This window comes from Xyrauchen texanus, chromosome 4, assembly GCF_025860055.1.
Source record: "Xyrauchen texanus isolate HMW12.3.18 chromosome 4, RBS_HiC_50CHRs, whole genome shotgun sequence".
Classification (NCBI taxonomy): domain Eukaryota; kingdom Metazoa; phylum Chordata; class Actinopteri; order Cypriniformes; family Catostomidae; genus Xyrauchen; species Xyrauchen texanus.
The window spans coordinates 32,707,677-32,722,956 of record NC_068279.1 but is presented as its reverse complement, the minus strand read 5'-3'; the positions used below and the strand labels follow the sequence as shown (position 1 = coordinate 32,722,956).

The 15,280-nt window shown below is 45.9% G+C and overlaps 1 pseudogene; it reads right to left on the bottom strand.

Annotated features, from left to right (window-relative positions):
• Positions 1-14,783, bottom strand: part of LOC127642881 (A disintegrin and metalloproteinase with thrombospondin motifs 3-like) — a 216,424-nt pseudogene extending 201,641 nt beyond the window's left edge.
• Between the last annotated feature and the right edge of the window lie 497 nt (positions 14,784-15,280).

Here is a 15,280-nt window from a genome sequence, read left to right as displayed (position 1 = left end):
AGGCCCCTACCAGTATTTTTCTTAGTGTGTTCCCTGGGAATCAAATCCATGACCTTTGTGTTGCTAGTGTTACTCTGCTAATATTGATGCTCTACCAGTCGAGCAACAATATTAGAAACAAAGGGGGTTTTTACACTTGGTCACTTCATGCAATTTTTACTGATGATATTACTATCCGATTGATATGATTTATTAGCTATTTTATTCCTTGTGACTTTGCTCAGTGCTTGTTTGTGTGCGCGCTGTGTGATTTTCCCCTCGGGGCTTGTCGTAATTAAGAAGTGTCATGCACATCAGCCGCACTCATTGTCATTGTTTAGTATGTTTTGTCAGCGATCCGCATAAAATAAATGAAGAAGAAAGTTCTGTCTCTCCTACAATGTGCATCTGTATCTTAATTTGTTATTAGTTATTGTAAGAAAAGAACCCTATGCAAATACTTGGTAACAGCTGTTTTGATTTGTGAAAAGCCTGTATTTTCCCAATGTTGACGTAGGGTTGTAACGGTTTCAATACACCTCGTTTTAAAACGAATGGTTATCATACAGCTGAAATCTTTTCATTGATGGTATTGCATGAATATAAACAACTTTTCTCAAATCCGAATCAGTTTAATTAAGAAAGAATCGGCAATATCATCGCCTTCCTCATGTTACATTTGACTGTCACTCAATTTTAAAGGTGACATGCATGTTTCGCGAGCGCAGCGCATCACAAGCACATCAGAGGTGCAGCACGTGTGGAGCGCAGCATACAGACATTTCCGAGCCTGAACCTTTATTTCCACTACCAAAGGTTGAAGTCATGCTGTCTGGTATTACTTTGGGTATGTTAAAGACCCACGAGGCACCATAAATGCTGATGGTTACCCACTCTGTAAAGTTTGTCGCAAAAAATATTGGCTCAGCCTGGAATCACCTTAAACCTAACACCTTCTCCATGAGCACCATTCCACGGAATTTGTGGAGATGGTGTAAGTGGAAATAAAGTATGCAGGATAATAAATTATAGCCCCTGTTTCATAAAAACACCAGATTCAATGTAGATTTACATGATATGAACTGACAAGGTAGGCTTAAGTTATATTTATGCTTTCTGTTTTATGGTTTTAACGGTTTTAAGTAGAGATGCACCGATTGCAATTTTCTTGGCCGATTTCGATTTCTGATTTTTTGCAAGTGTGACCTGCCGATACCGATTTTTTCCGATTCCGATTTTCTTTCTAAGAACTATTATTGACCACATATACAAACAAAATCTACCTTTCTTCAATGCTAAATTTTATTTTCATAATAAAAGACAAAATTATAAAATGTTTAAAAATTGTAATGTTTAATAAAAGTAAAATTATTAAACATTACAATTTCCCCCAAACTGCACTAAGTTACAGGATCTTCTCTCACTTAAACAACTCTCAAAATAAAGTGCTCTGTGACTGGAAAGAGGTAGAAATAACAATTAACTGCAAATGAGTTGCTTTATATAACAGATGTCATTTTCCACTATTATTATAAATGGACCTTTTTTCTTTATTACTCGTCTAACAAAACAATTCCAAAGATCTGAAAAACTGAAGTGTCCAATACGCTCAACTTACATTAGATGTCCAAATATCAGTTGTAAAACTGAGCACTGCTTCGGGAACGGCTTGTAACTTCATACCTGTCAACACTCCCGTTTTTCCCGGGAGTCTCCCGTTTTGTTATTTCTCCCAAAAAAACTCCCGTAATTTGTATGGCCCAAACCACGTTATATGAATAATCACATCAATATATTTTTCCAAGGTGGTCCTGTAGCCAGATTTTGAATGAAATGCATCCTACTCACACAATCGACACATCATACAAATTACAAATCATTTATGACCTCAACCTGGCAACCTACAACCCATTTGCGCTGTTGATATCTGCGCAGGCAGTAGACGCGGGATGTTAAATCAAGCATCACTGGTAGATGGGAGGAGAAGACTGAGCTGGTGCTCCGGTGAAAAAAGCAAAATATACATGTAAATTTAACAACAGCTGGATGGAAGAATTGAATTTTATATCCCGAAGCCATATCGACAATGCCCACGCCTTTTGCAATGTGTGTCGCACTGATTTTAATATCGGACACGGTGGGAAAAATTAAGTTACTCAGCACATTAAATCAACAACGGCACAATTTGTATGTATTTAGCCTGCCTCTGCCATCCAGCACCCACTTCCCCTCTCCCGGATTTGTGTACCCAAATGTTGACAGATAACAGACTGCGTGTGTGACATGACACGAGATTAAACAACTAGGGCAACACGACGTCGGAAAGTACCTCCTACTCTGTATCGAGGAAATGTATCCGATTTCTGATCCCTCTGTCCTCAAATATGGAGAACGGCTGGTCATCCAGGGCCATTAATTCCATAATTTTCCTCGTAATTGCTTTGGTCTTTTCGTTGCTCATACCAAGGAATGAAAGGAGAAGCTGCTGACTTGTGACTGGCTCTGAGCTCTGGCTACCTTTAGCCGCTTTCACTTTTTAGCTTCTTTTTTAAAATGGGCATTTTCAGATGTGTAATGTTGTTATAGATGTCTAATTAGGTTTGTTGATCCGAAAGTTATTGTTGTGGTTCCCCCACGGTTTACTTTGGCGAACTTTATGTATTCTTCACTCACACAGTGAAGATCCTCCACTCCAATGACATGTTTACATGCGGCTGTGACGTTATTGCCTGCGCCGCTGGCAACAAAACGGACCGGCTTAGAATCGGACAGACGTGAGGCTGACCGGCCGGTCACCGTTCCAGTCCGAGCATGCAGAAAATCGGCTAATTCTGGTCCCTGGCCGGTCGATCGGTGCATCTCTAGTTTTAAGCACTCGTCCAACATTACGATGTGCCAACTGTTTGTTAATTTAAGTGCAGCGCAACAGTAGGCCAACAATATGCCTTATACTACTAATAATATATTTTACATATAAAGCATAGTACTAAATATGGTTTACAAAGTGCATGGCTTGTGGTGTGCAGGAAATTGACATTGACAATATGCATGCAGGAAATTGACAGTGAAACTGTGGCACAAAATAGACACTGTTAGAAAAAATGGAAATAAATAAACTGCAAATGAATAATAGATTTTCAATAGGTATTTGTGGAGGTTGGGAGAGCAAAAGAGGTAAGGATATCCACCTGAGATGAATTGTGTTATAATGAAGAGTTAAAAGACGGCCAAGTCCAGAGAGAGAGAAATACAGACCAGAGACTACGTGTCTGTTCCGAGTGTTTATACAGAGTGTTGAGCTGAAAAGCAGACCTGTCATATTGTTACGAATGAGGTCGGAGTCAGACAAGGGATGAGGATCCAAATGCGGGTTTATTGATAAAAAGGAAACAAACAGGGATGAACAAACAAAACTACCACGATGGGCAAAATGAAAACAAAACACGAAAACACAGGAACTGGAAACACGGGAACACAGGCATGGTCGCGAGCATAAACTACGCACAACAACATTCAACGATAGACAAGGACTGAAACAAAAACCAGGATATATATACATGAACATAGAACTAAGGGGCCAATGAACAAACAGAACACTGAACAAGATAACAAGATGACAAACAGAAGCAAATGGCAAACTTAACGAGGGCAGGTGAAAACAATGAACAGTGAACACGAGGGCTGACAGGAAGACTATGGAGGTACAAGGGTGACAAAAGTGAAAACTAAGGAATAACAAAAGTGACAAAATACAAACAAAGGGCAACAGTGAGACAAGACAGGGTAAACGTTACATAGCCCCCCCCTCAAGGATCGGATACCAGACGATCAACAAAACCAAAAACGGGAAGAACAAATGACCAATGACTGGGGGCACAAAGGGCAGACAGGCAGTCCAGGGGGCAACGAGGGGCAGACAGGCAGTCCAGGGGGCAACGAGGGGCAGACAGGCAGTCTGGGAGGCAACGAGGGGCAGACAGGCAGTCCACGGGGGGCACAAGGGACACGGAGACAGACCAAGGAGGGCGAGAGGGCAGATAAGCAGTCTCTGGGGGTGTGTGCTGGGAACCAGGTCGGGTGGCCTGGGGAGCTTCCACCGGGTAGGGACGGGTTTTATGTGGACTGGGAGATGGCCGTAGAGCAGGGGCCGGTTCGGGGGGCCTGGGAGGTGGCCACAGGACAGAGGCCGGTTTAGATGGCCCGGGAGCTGGCCACTTGGCAAGGACAGAGACCGGGTCAGGGGGCCTGGGAAGAGGCCACAGTACTGGGACCGGGTCAGGAGGCCTGGGAGGCGGCCACAGGATGGGAACAGGGTCAGGAGGCCTGGGAGGAGGCCACAGGACGGGAACAGGGTCAGGAGGCCCGGGAGGAGGCCACAGGACAGGGACAGGTCTAGGAGGCCTGGGAGGCAGCCTCAGGACAGCGACAGGTCCCGGAGGCGGAGCTGAGAGGGGCTCTGGAGACGAAGCTGTGGGAGGTTCTGGAGGCCCAGGAGGCGGAGCCAAGGGAGGCGGACCCATGGAAAGCTCAGGAGGAGCAGGAGGCAGAGCTGAGGGAGGCTCTGGAGGCTCAGGAGGCGGAGCTGAGGGAGGCTCGGGAGGCCCAGGAGGCGGAGCCAAGGGAGGCGGAGCTGAGGGAGGCTCTGGAGGCTCAGGAGGCGGAGCCATAAAAGGCTCGGGGAGAAGAGCTCTAGGAGGCTCAGGAGGTGGAGCCGCAGGAGGCTCTGGAGGCGGAGCCGTAGGAGGCTCTGGAGGCAGAGCCGTGGGTGGCTTGAGAGACTTGAGGGGTGGAGCCCTGGGAGGCTCGAGAGGCTTGAGGGGCGGAGCCCTAGAAGGCTCTGGAGTCTCTGGGAGCAGAGCCGTAGGAGGCTCAGGAGGCGGAGCCGTAGGAGGCTCTGGAGGCGGAGCCGTAGGAGGTTCCGGGAGAAGAGCACTAGGAGGCTCGGGAGGTGGAGCCGTAGGAGGCTCTGGAGGCGGAGTCGTAGGAGGCTCTGGAGGCGGAGCCATGGGTGGCTCGAGAGACTTGAGGGGCGGAGCCCTGGGTGGCTCGAGAGACTTGAGGGGCGGAGCCCTGGAAGGCTCGAGGGGCTTGAGGGGCGGAGCCCTGGAAGGCTCGAGGGGCGGAAGCCCTGGAAGGCTCGAGAGGCTTGAGGGGCGGAGCCCTGGAAGGCTCGAGAGGCGAAGCCCTGGAAGGCTCGAAAGGTTTGAGGGGCGGAGCCCTGGAAGGCTCGAGAGGCTTGAGGGGTGGAGCCCTGGAAGGCTCGAGAGGCTTGAGGGGCGGAGCTCCGGCAGGCTCGAGAGGCTTGAGAGGTGGAGCTCTGGGAAGCTCGGTGGGCGGAGCTCTGGAAAGCTCAGGAAGCTCAGAAGGCGGAGCTCTGGAAAGCTCGGGAAGCTCAGAAGGCGGAGCTCTGGAAAGTTCGGAAGGCGGAGCTCTGGAAAGCTCGGGAAGCTCGGAAGGCGGAGCTCTGGAAAGCTCAGGAAACTCGGAAGGCGGAGCTCTGGAAAGCTCGGAAAACTCGGAAGGCGGAGCTCTGGAAAGCTTGGAAGGCAGAGCTCTGGAAAGCTCGGGAGGAGGAGCCCTAGAAGACTCGAGAGACTTGAGAGACTTGGGAGGCGGAGCCCTGGAAGGCTCGAGAGGCTTGAGAGGCGGAGCCCTAGGAGGCTTGAGAGACTTGAGAGGCAGAGCCCTGGAAGACTCGGGAGGAGGAGCCCTGGAAGGCTCGAGAGGCTTGAGAGGCGCTGGCTCTAGGACGGGCACGACCACTGGCGCTGGCTCTTGGGCGGTCCTGGCTCCTGGCGCTGGCTCTTGGACGGTCACGGCCACTGGTGCTGGCTCTTGGACGGTCACGGCTACTGGCGCTGGCTCTTGGACGGTCACGGCTACTGGCGCTGGCTCTTGGACGGTCAACGCTACTGGCACTGGCTCTTGGACGGTCGTGGCTACTGGCACTGGCTCTTGGACAGACATGGCTACTGGCACTGGCTCTTGGACGGTCATGGCTACTGGCACTGGCTCTTGGACAGTCGAGGCTTCAGGCACTGGCTCTTGGACGGTCACGGCTACTGGTACTGGCTCTTGGACGGTCGAGGCTTCAGGCGTTGGCTCAGGGACGGTCGAGGCTAAAGGTGCTGGCTCAGGGACGGTCGAGGCTACAGGCGCTGGCTCAGGGACGGTCGAGGCTACAGGCGCTGGCTCAGGGACGGTCGAGGCTACAGGCGCTGGCTCAGGGACGGTCGAGGCTACAGGCGCTGGCTCAGGGACGTTTGAGGCTACAGGCACTGGCTCACTGACTTCTGAGGTGACAGGCTCGCTCACAGTAACATGCATAGGCGCAGGCTCGCTCACAGTGACATGCGTAGGCGCAGGCTCGCTCACAGTGACATGCGTAGGCGCTGGCTCGCTCACCGTGACAGGCGTGGGCGCTGGCTCGCTCACCATTGAAAGCATGGGCGCTGGCTCGCTGACCGTGGAAGGCGTGGGCACAGGCTCGCTGACCGTGGAAGGCGTGGGCTCTGGCTCGAAGACCGGGGCAGGCGTGGGCCGGAAGGCGGAAGCCCGTCTTCTCTCCCTCCTCCGGGCAGACGAAGAGGGCCGCGCTGGCTCGTGGAAGGTGACTGACGTGAGGGTGACCTCGTTGACAGGTGCAGTTGGTGTTACAGGGGGCGCCAGGGGTGGCTGAAGAGACACCACTGTGGACGGTGAGGCAGGGTCCTTCTCAGCAACGTCCACCGCGAGCGGTGAGTAGCACACCAGTAGGGTCGCCACCAGGAAGTCGCGGAGGGTCCAGTCACGCGTCGCCTGTGGCAGCCGCTCCTTCAGTGCAGGGTGCAGATTGCCCCTGAAGAAGACCACCAGAGTGTAGTCCGGGAAATCCGAAATACTCGCCAGCTTAAGGAAGTCGTGGATGTGGTCCTCTATAGGGCGGTCTTCTTGCCTCAAGCAGAGCAGGTGGTAATTTGCTTGTTGAACCGCTGGATCCATGGTGGTCTATCATTCTGTTACGAATGAGGTCGGAGTCAGACAAGGGATGAGGATCCAAATGCGGGTTTATTGATAAAAAGGAAACAAACAGGGATGAACAAACAAAACTACCACGATGGGCAAAATGAAAACAAAACACGAAAACACAGGAACTGGAAACACGGGAACACGGGCATGGGAGCGAGCATAAACTACGCACAACAACATTCAACGATAGACAAGGACTGAAACAAAAACCAGGATATATATACATAAACATAGAACTAAGGGGCCAATGAACAAACAGAACACTGAACAAGATAACAAGATGACAAACAGAAGCAAATGGCAAACTTAACGAGGGCAGGTGAAAACAATGAACAGTGAACACGAGGGCTGACAGGAAGACTATGGAGGTACAAGGGTGACAAAAGTGAAAACTAAGGAATAACAAAAGTGACAAAATACAAACAAAGGGCAACAGTGAGACAAGACAGGGTAACCGTTACACATATCTTTTATGCTGCAAAGCAGACTTTTGGTTGAGTGTGAAGCTGCACAGCGATTTTCTATTATTTTTGTTAATAAAACTCTGACTCAGGTCGACTGTGAATACCAGCTCCAACTTCCTCCTTTGATTCAAATACGAACCTTTAATACACTGGTGCAAAAACCCTGGACCCTAAGAGTATGCTGCTATGGAGCCATATTCGCCGCTGGAGGAAGTGTTCCGATCCCTCGGCAGCATCCACCAGGCTCAGCACCAGGCCTTCATGGATCTGCGGGCAGAGCAGCAACAGTGCTTTGAGGTGCTCCTTTGAGGCCAAGAACAGGACCAATGGGCATTGCGGAGCTTGGTGCCTCAGGAGGGGGTGCACGCTGTGACCCTGGCAGCAGCAAACCCCCATGTGTTCCTTGTGAAGATGGGGGCGCAAGACGATCCGAAGACCTTTCTGGAGCTCTTCGAGTGCACAGCCCAAGCTCTGGAAGCCACGGGTGTAATGAATAGTCCACCTCTTACCGCTGCTGACTGGAGTGGACCAACAGCTACCAGTCAACAACCTCCTGAGGTACTCAAAGCTGAAGAAAGCAATCCTGCAGCAGGTTGGCTGCAGTCCAAAGGTGCACTGATGATCCCTGATGATGAGCAAAGTTGGCCACCCTTTTGCCTTCGCTCTACAGCTCCGTGACGCCTGCCGGCAGTGGGTGCTGGCTGAGAAGCAAAGCAACAGCGGGCATGTCATCGATCTCGTGGTGGTGGAGCAATTCATCTCCCAACTACCAAAAGGTGTCCAGTGCCACAGCCCGGCATCGCTGGATGAAGCAGTACAGTTGGCAGAGGACCATTTAGCGGCGTAGCTGGGGTACGGCGTGCCCCACTCTCTCTTTCTCTGTGATCCCGTCCCCTCCCCTCCTTCCTTCCGAACTATCCCGTTCCCCCGGAAATGGTGGAACAATCCCCTGAGGCCAGCGCACTGTGTATTAACCCTCCCAATTCTCTCTGCCCCAGCTCTACCCATTCTTCCTCTCAGGTGAGGGAAGCTGCCACTATTAGTGTGGGTGTGAGGTTTGGGCCGGTCTTTTGGAGTTGCGGGGAGCTGTCCACTGTGCCTGGTGATGGAGGTGGGGATGTTTATTCGGGTCCCCGAAACTCCACAGACCGCCCCCGATCGAGCTGGGATGTACCAAATACCCTTGAGTATTAGGGGGGTACATACCAAGCCTTGGTGGATTCAGGTTGTAACCAAACCTCCATTCCTCATTGATTCAATATGGGGCATTGAATACAAATAATCGGGTGAAGTGAGGTGTGTGCACGGGGATATTTATGATTATTCTGCAGTGACTGTCACTATTCTATTTCGGTTTTAAAAGCATAACATTTAGGCTGTGGTTAGTTTCCGCCTCACCATTTACTAATTGGCCAGCTTTTCCGGAATTGTTAAAAGGGTTGTGTGTGGATGGGTCCTGTAATACAGTGGGACAGTGTGGAGTGTGCAATGTGCTAATGGGGGAGGTCAAGCTGAACCATCTACGTCAGCTCCACGTCAGGATGACGTAAGGGAGGGGGATGCCTCGACTTCCTCAGCCCTTAGAGGAATTCCTCTGGAGCAGACACAAAATGAGACTCTTAAGCATGCATTTGACCAAGTGAAAGTAATTGATGGTCAATGCCTTCAGCCGCGCATTGCACTCACATTTCCTTATTTCTCAATTATAAACAATTGGTTGTATCGAGTGACACAGGACGCTCAGACAAAAGAAGATACAACCCAGTTGTTAGTACCAAGGAGCCATTGGGAAATGTTGTTCCAGGTGGCTCATCAAAGTCCAAATGCGGGTAATTTGGGACAGGAGAAAACCATCTCATGGCCCATTTCTATTTGCCGGGCATTCACAGGGATGTTAGCCAGTGGTAGATATGCGACATGCTGCGAATATCAGCTGGTAAATCTGCCTGCCACTCAATTGAGCTCTCTTCTATTGATCAAGGTTCCCTTTGACAGAGTTCGCATGGACCTCATCGGGCCATTAGAATGGTCAGCATGCGGGCATCGCTTTGTGTTGGTTTTGGTGGACTAAGCAACGCGATACCCGGAAACAGTGCCTCTTCGCAACATCTCAGCTCATAGTGTTGCGGATGCACTCTTCAAAATAATCTCTCCTCAAACTGCACGCTGCATATGCCGCAGCTTATTTGGATGATATCATTATTTACAGTAATGATTGGCAGTGGCACATGCAGCATCTAGAGGCCTTTCTAAGGTTGCTGCAATGAGCAGGGCTCACAGCAAACCCAAAGAGGTGCGCAATTGGACAGGTAGAGGTATGGTATCTGGGGTTCCACTTGGGGTATTGGCAGGTGCGACCCCAAATTGATAAAACCGCAGTGATTGCGACCTGCCCGAGTCCTAAGACCAAAAAAGGAGGTGAGAAATTTCTTGGGGCTGGCTGGCTATTATAGAAGATTTGTACCTAATTATTCGGACGTCACCAGCCTACTGACTGATCTCACTATAAATGGAGCTCCAGACACAATCCAGTGTATGGAGCCATGCCAATGGGCTTTCACACAGGTAAAAGCAGCACTTTGTGGTGACCCGCTTCTGCATTCCCAATTTCTCTCTCCCTTTTGTTTTGCAGGTGGACACATCGGACAGGGAACTGGGTGCTGTTCTGTCCCAAGTGGTGGAGGGGGATGCGTGTCCGGCCATATTTCATAACCAAATATTAAATTGTTAATAATATTATCAATGCACCTAAATACTGTGATACCGTAATACCTTGGTAATTTTTGTTATGGTTATAATTCTGTAAAAATGTCATACCGTTACACCACTATGCTAACGTAGCATTGTTTGGCCGGACTAAAATTTACAAATGTAGCTTGAACAGACAACTGCAATCACATTTTTTTCAAACCACCTCTGGAGTTGAGTGATCAGATTTAAATCCATCATGAATCCGTCTTGGAAGGCATTTACACTTGGTCTGTTCATGATCAAATAGCAATCCGATCAGCAGAACCGCATGAACTGACCAAGTATAAATACCCCCAAAGATTTCACTGCTTCCTGCTGATGTTTTATTGTTGATGTTTCATTTCATTTTGTTTTGTTATTCCTATGCAGGTCATTAGTCCTTATGAAAAGTTAATTATTTGGAAAGCTGACACTTTCCATTTGATACCAAAGAGAGAGCGAGGGTGGTGACCAAGTTTACGTTTAGATAAATAACCTCCTGTAGTAAATGCCACCGCTTGATTCCAAAGAAACCACAGTGCAATATCAACACAGCCATAATTCAACTCAACACAACACTTTGGCCATGCATGCTTGCTTTTTCAAAGTCTATGCAAAGTCCTCTCTTTTTCTCACACTAGTGTTGGAGATGCCCTCAGGAGAAAGACTACATCCTATTTAGCAGCTTTCTGGCATAACCTGAAGTTCACTCAACCGCTACTATCATATTCTTATGTGAGTGAGTTATAAGGCTGAAAAAGACAGAGTACCATGCATAACGTCCCGCTCTCTGAACGCTCTGATTTGAAGACAGGCAGGTGAGGGGATTAGTACCACCCTGACTGGAGAGGGGAATGAAAGTTTATCTTTTCCAATTCACCATAGGAAAGATTTTCAGTGAACTTAAATTTCAACCCATTCCAAACAAAACACAATTGTGTACTTGTAATTTAACACTTGACTCATTTAGACTTTTTACGGTAAATTTTATAGCTGACAGTCACTGGTCACAGTCTATTTTGGTTGGGGTTGAGGGGGGATTTAGAGGGGGGGGTTTTCCTTGAAATAAAAAAAGGTTAGGTCTAAAGCACACTGCACATTTTATGATAAAAAATGTGGTGGTCACAGTAGTAGGTTCCTTGAAGTGGTCAATTGATATATTACTGAAGGTGATAAATTGGCCGACGCCGATAATTTATAAAGTCTAAATTTTCCCGTTTGGCCTATTTGTTTCTTGAGGGTTACAAAAATCACCTGCTTGCACATGAAGCGACTGAGACATGTACACAACCATTTATTTAACTCTAAAGCACGTATTCTATCAGCCTCTCCTCAGCAGTTCCCTGTAACTTTAATCTTACTTTTCTAATGATAAAAGGCAAATATAAAAAAAAAAACTTCTATTATATACCATTTGCAAATATGCAGATATCTCGTTGAAACAGATGTAATTCACAAACCTCACGAAAATCCAGTGTTTTCTTCCCATCGAGCGCTCATCTAATATCTTCCTCTGAAGCGCGTTTTCTATCAGCCAGATTAAAAATGTATGGATCAGTATTAAAAGATCTGCGAAAATCCAAGCAGGTCATCCAGGCCATTTAAACTCTCAGGGGATTGCTGTTCGTGCTGGATCTGCACTAGAGCGTGAGAGCAACTTCAAAGTAAAAGCGCTTGACATTGCCTTTAAGTAAATGTTTTATTCACTATGCATTGTATGTACAAATGGTTTGATTCTGTATTTTTTGAGAAAATGCGATTGCTAACATGGACATGCCATCCATGGTTGCTGGACTACTGTGTTTACTCTTATTTTCTTCTTCCTAATATATTAATTATTTCTTCACGTGCAAATAAATTACTAACATTTTATAACTAAACAGAAATCAGAAGAAACTGCTATCTTCCCTTTTTTTTTTTTTAGATTATTTTTTACAAAGTTAAAGTTTTGTGTGAAATTGAGTAAATATATTGTTATATATGAGTTTATTCATTTGTTTAGCAATGTTATGTTTATGTTATTTATTATATTAAATTGTGTGACATATCGGCATTTTATCTGCCTATCGGCCACCCTGCTCTTTGGAGATCGGCATTGGCTATTACAAAACCCATATCGACCCATATCGACCACTAGTTCCTTGTAGGTTTAGAAAAGGTTTACTAATTCAACTCAATTTACCACACAGCATCAGCAAGGATATGCCCAGAGATTTAGAAAAACGAAATCATTGTCATAAATGAGGTACAGTACAAAAACAGGCCAAGATACCTTTTTAATGCCATTTGTCCATTTTATTAACTACACAGACACTTTGTGACTTCTTGATTCTGTGCTATTTTGTCATTTGTGACAGACCTGAATTTTATAAAGAAAACAAATGGAAACAACACTCACCAGCCCATCGCAGTTGTTAATGGCGACAGAGGCTCCAGGCACATCCGTGATGTCCCCAATAAATGTACAGTCAGTTTTCAGAAACTCCCTTCTTAGTATTCTCTCTGAATGGGCTCCGTTCTGAGTCACGTTTCCAGGTTCAATCTCATCATGCCAGTCCACCATGGCTCCTGGAGCTACTAGTCGGTGGTTGGGATGTAGTCGGAGGTGGAAATCCTTGCCAAAGACAGTGATGTTAAAGAACAGCTTCTCTACTTGAGCTGACCCTTCCAAAACCTCACGCTTCACACGCTGCTTGTGATTGGCTGAGAGGAGATGTGAGAGGTAGTGTCCCTCTGCATCTGTGCTTATGGGGGTAATCAGACCATACTCTTTTAAACGCCTTTTCAATAGGTCTGATAAGACAGAAGATAGATGATCATGTAAATGCATATTTACGTTCAGCATATTACAAATTAAAAATCCATAAAATTCAAATCTCACATTTAATGCACTCTATGTCAACTCTGCAAACACAATCTCATGCTATACATAAGATAATTTGACCACTTCTGCTAGGTTACAAAAAGTCCAGAGGGAGAAAGATAAAAAAAAAAAAGGCTAAATAATAGTAGTTAAAAATTGTGGAATTTGTAAACACCCTAACAGCCTACTGAATGGCTCTTTATAAGCATTAAACAGTCTCTTACATTTCAAAGCATTTTTTTAGAGGCATTTTAGTGCTTGGCCTACCTATTGACATATGATTGATGGTTCGCATACAGGTAATCATTTAAAAAAGAAAAATGTACCAAAGCCAAAGCCTTGCACTCTTAGCCTTGCAATTTGCAATGGTAATTTGGACAACGTGAGAAATAAAATAAAAAGTGATTGTTCGATAACTACGGCAATTCATTCAATCAATTCAAACACAAAATTATATCCATCTAATATTGAGACATGCTAATTTATCACTTCAAAAGGGACTAATTTCTGTCAACACTCTTACTGTCACTGCTTAAACTGGACCATTGTCCAGAATTCGAAAATCTTGTTGAATAGAATAAACATCCACTTACTGGCTAGGCAAACTAGGTCATACAAAAAATGCATTAGAATTATGTTCGTTCACAACATTAAACATTTTCCTTCCCCATACAATGAACTTCTTGAAGTTCTCCCACTTTTCGCCTAAAAAAGGGTCCAACTACAGCAGTGAGGCCATTAAGTACTAATGGGTACATTTCACTTCAGAGGAAGTGCCAAGTACTGTTGCACTTATCCTGTCGAGATTTACAGGCAAACCATTCACCAATTTATTATTTTTTTCTTTTCTCAAGTTGATTAATCAATTATTAATAGACTATCTCTAAATCTTTAGATATTTTTACTTGCATCATCTCTTATGGCAACCTTGGGGCTTATCCTGTGCCAACTGTTAAACAATTCTGATTCATTTTTTGATTAAAATATTTGTCCTGATTCACTGAGAGATGTAAATGATAACAGCACCTCATGATTTTGACAACGTCATTCGTTTTTTTTTTTTTTTTTTTTGCAGCTGTTCACATTAATGGAGCATCAAAATGACGGTATAAAGTTACTTTTATCATTAAAAAATATTGAGAAAAGTACAACCACTAGCACAGCACAGACATGATGGACAACAAAGACTATACTTTACCTTCCTTTTCTATTCTTTCACCAGCCTGCAAGGAAAAGAGAGCAAAACGTCAAACGCAGGAGACATGCAGCCAGATTTATATTTACAAAACAGCTGAGAAAGAGCAGTTAGTAGAAAAAGAAAAAACATAAAGGGGGGGAATCTGACAGTCGCTAAACTGGGAATACTCTCACAAAAACTGCACAAACTTTCTCTAGAAGTTTTTTTTCCCTGCGCCAGAACATCAAGTTTAGAGTAAATACTAAATAAACACTAAATAATTCGAACATAACTAATAAACTCAAAATGAAGCGGAGACTATTCTAACCCGCTTGAATATGAATTTTGAAATTAAATTTTAGTTTGAATTCCAGTTGGATTTCAAGCGCGAGGGCAACTGTCACCGCACAGTTCTACCGCGAACTTTCATTCACTGATAACTTTCATTCGACTTCACGAGTAGCTTATAAACAGTAAATCATTAACACTTACCAGATCAGCTATAGTCAGACTTACTACAGCTCCTACTATAAGTACCCTAAGTGACAGGACACCCATCACTAGTCGGTTTTCTCAACTGAAAGACGATAAACAGAAACTTGAATCCAATGTTGGATGTTTCAATGCGCTTGTCTCCTCTATAAAGTATCGAGCACCACTTATCCTCAAACAAGAAACTTCAAATACGCTTAAAATTGAGCAAAAAGTTAAGTGAGTTTAAAGCTCTGGAACTTGGGTCAATGCCTCAGCTTTGTAAACTTATTTGAAAGACATGCCCGCCTCTTGACGAGTTTGTGGTGATTAAGTTGACTGGCTGGACAGAGCCTCATCTGAGCTCAAACCTGGCACTTCGCGCTGACTAATAAACTACAGTCCAGCCCTGCCGTGACGTCACTTTCTATCATTTCCCAGGAAAGCCACATGGTGAAAACAGAAGAAAAGGACTATGCAACAGCAAATAAAACACATGGCAATACTTTTCTTAACTCAAACTGGTGTGAAAAACTAATTCAGTCTAGTGATCAGCCTCACTGCCTTGTCTTCATGTCTGGGAAAGTG